Below are 3,532 nucleotides of genomic sequence, written 5' to 3'. Positions count from 1 at the left end.
TTTGTTCTGCCGAACGGCAATACATTTATACCTAAACAGTTTGTAAATTGCCGCACTCGCGGAATCGTATACTTGATGGAATGTGAGTGTGGTGCATACTATGTGGGGAAAACCAGGCAGGAATTCTGGAAACGCATCTCCCAACATGTTTACAGTATGGAGGTGGGGAACCCATACCTCCCCATTGGGAGGCACATTATTTTCACACACAATTATAAAGTTCCCAAAGTTACCTTCGTGGCCCTCTATAGAATAAACATCCCCAACAGAGGTGGTGACTGGAATAAGTCTCTGCTGCAAAAAGAGCAGAGATGGATATTCCAGTTACAGGCCACCTCTCCACCAGGTTTAAATGAATCAATTTCATTTGCCCCCTTTTTGCAGGGATTCTCATCGGGAAAGACACAATGACCTTCCCCTGTTCCTTCCCCGTCCCCCCCCCCCCCTTTTCCCTTTGCTGATCTCAGTTAACTTTCCTTAACACATTCTTCTCATCTGCGTTTCCAGCTCTGTGTATATTGCTGCCTGGTTTTCCCCACACACAACCATTAAAGTCATCATGATTACCTTTGTTTTTCATCATGCTCAGATGTACGAGATGCATACTAATGTGTATGTTACTGATCAATAAAATGGATCATGTGCTTTGTATCGTTTTTCCCCTTGTAAAATCTAGCCTTAAACAGTTCGGAGTTTTTTATTGCTTCAATACTTAAGATTATGTAATTTCGTTTTTTCCTTTGTTTCTGTTTATATACCATTCTGATTGCGCAGGTTGCAATAAATTATTGTCTTTGCAACTGTGCAATCATGCCAAAGTATACAATGCCATGTATGACAAGATGCACCTGAGATGGCCAGCTAGCAATCAGCCCACGGCACACAGACTATATGTTTAGCACCATTAAACAGGGTATACAAATGGTTTATGCCATGCCTTATCATTATCACTATTATTCCTGCTCAATAGTGTATTTGTGGCAGTATGGCTCCATGTTCCCCATTGTCTCCCTCAGTGCTTGTATCTCCCCTCTGGGGGCGGGGGTGAACTTTTTTAGTGTCTTCCTGGCAGGGTGAGAGAGGAGACGCTGGGGCCCGCGTCTCCCAACACGCCCACTAGGTGGCCTCACCTGAGTGGGATGTCTCTCTCCCTGCCAGCGGCGTCCCGGATCCCTTCCGGACGCCGCACTCACGAGCGCGCGCCCTAGGGCGCGTGCGCGTGATGTAGCGGCGCCTGCGCAGTTGCGGCGGAAGTGACGGGGACGCCCGGAGGTGTCTTCCTTTCCGGAACGCCGGGGGGACCACACTGGGGCGCACAGCTGTGTTGCTCGTTTCCCCCGATGGAGGGGGAGGGATGCAGGGCATATGAACACCTGAAGGGAGTTAGCCAATCGGCACTCCCTATAAATATGGGAATCACTAGGGAACACTCATTGGATTCTTTCCTAACTGAAGATAGGTCACACAGACTGACAGCAAACACTGGTAAGCACAAATGGAATGAATGTGATATTTTTCCAATGACTTGGTTTTTTTAAATCATTGCTGACCTTGTCAGATTCATTTATACCTTAATTAATTTTTTCAGCATCCAGAATATTTCAGTTCTTCCATTCAGTTCAGTTAAATTAGGTAATTAGTCCCGACACCTCCTCTGTATTTTCTCACACTGCTTGTCACCTTCACTGTTTGTTCACTTTTTGTTTATTGTATCATGCACATTTGTTTCACATGTTTTTTTCACTCCTGCCCCCACATGTTTTTTTTTTTTTTTTTCCCCCACCTTCCCTTCCCCCCCCGTTCATCCATGTCCCATACCCCATCTTCCACCCCACTTGCACTTTTCCCTTCACCTTTTCCCCCCTTTCTTCCCCTCCCCCCGTTCCTTTCTGTCTCACACCCTGCTTTTCACTCCACCCCTTTACCCTTTTCCATTCCCTCCTTCTTCCCCCTCTTTGTTCCTTCCCCTTTTCTATACAATTTATTCTATTCATTTTCTCCACCACTCCAATCTATTTTGGTTGATTTTCCCCTTCCCCCGTTTCCCCCCCCCCCTCTCATTTCTCTTCGTTCATTCACTGGAGGTTTGTCGGCGCTTTCACCTATTGCTCTTTGCATATACTTTTCACGGTACATGGGAACTAACTGGCAGCAGGGCATTTGCTATTTTCCACTCGTTCTATCTTCACTTACACTGCGTTGGGTTACTTCTTTTCTTTCACTTCTTTTCACTTTCCCTCTCATTTCTTTGTCTTTCCCCCTTCCCTATTCCCTTTCTCACATCTTCTCAACATCTTCTCCTCCTCTTTTTTTTTCCCCCTTCCCCTAGCTATGCCCTCTGCACACCTATGCACCCACTATCCAACATCTTTATAAATCTCCATAGCTGGGAAACCTTCCAATCTGTGTGGATTAATCTAGTGACTCTCTGCTCTTTAGCATTTAACACTCAATACTTTTCTATCTTTATTTCTGGCAATAACGTATACCCTTTTAGGTGCCTTTCGGGTTGTTCGTTGCCCCTCCCTCCTCTACTTCCCCGTCCTATACGGGGGTTGTTAGATGTGATCCCTCGCAAGACACACTTGGCCCACCGCCCGCTCTCCTGGGAGCTGCTCCGACACGGGGGAGACAGGGGAACTAAAGAGAAACTGCACCACCTAAAAATATAACAACTTACAATGCTTAAACTGCACGCGGAAACGTCATAATTTCTATAATAGGTAACTATATGATTTAGACAACTTTAATAGATGGTGCACATACATAAGTTTGGTACTGTTGGTTTTGATGCTATGTCTGACACATGTTGACCTTTTCACAGTGGGCAACCATCCTCTGAAGAGGACCCGGGAAGGGTCGAAACGCGGCAGGATTTACGTATACAACTTCTGTTGCCCCACACACATGTATGGTATCACAGGCAATATCTGTTGCTACCGCTTTTAAGAATTTCACTTTTAAGATAACCTTGGTCGCCATTTAATGCATTGTGCCTAGTGCCTGGTTTAATTGTATGCTTTGTTTATTGCAATGGTATGCCATACTTAGATCATGTCGTGACTCGAATAGTCAGTACCTATCCTCAGTGATTTTTATAATATGCTACTTATATACTTTTTGTATTAATAAAACTGAATTTTTTCAACCATCAATACTGCATTTTATTGGCTGCTTTAAAGCCCCGTTAGGGGGTTCTCGTACAGTTTTTTGCACTTTTGGGGTGTGCGGCCTACCTGTCTACACTCATGTGAGTGCCTTTGTTACTTGTCTTGAGATCCTAGCACCCTTCTAAGATCTCGAGGGTTCTTGATTGCAGGCTACCTAGACGATCTCCTACTCAGGGATCAGTTGTTGCAAGTTTTGGTGCGAAATGTGACCATTACAGTTCAATTCCTGGAACATTGATCGAGCAATTTGCTAACGCAGGGTCCTATCTTTCACTCTAAATTAACGCTCGCTGAATTTGACGGCGTGGCTATTGAAGCCAGGGTGCTAGGAGGTCGTGGTATCTCAGGACCAGTGATAACTA

At 45.1% G+C, this 3,532-nt stretch overlaps 1 long non-coding RNA gene across 1 annotated transcript; it reads left to right on the top strand.

Annotated features, from left to right (window-relative positions):
• The first annotated feature begins 1,348 nt into the window (after window positions 1-1,348).
• On the top strand, window positions 1,349-3,143 carry LOC141128528 (uncharacterized). The gene is made up of 3 exons (XR_012241706.1): window positions 1,349-1,485; window positions 2,498-2,723; window positions 2,825-3,143. It is a non-coding gene; the product is annotated as an uncharacterized lncRNA (long non-coding RNA).
• The last annotated feature ends 389 nt before the right edge of the window (window positions 3,144-3,532 follow it).

This window comes from Aquarana catesbeiana, linkage group LG02 (genome assembly GCF_042186555.1).
Source record: "Aquarana catesbeiana isolate 2022-GZ linkage group LG02, ASM4218655v1, whole genome shotgun sequence".
Lineage (NCBI taxonomy): Eukaryota > Metazoa > Chordata > Amphibia > Anura > Ranidae > Aquarana > Aquarana catesbeiana.
Note: the sequence above shows the minus strand (reverse complement) of the source record. Positions and strands in the feature narration are given on the sequence as shown.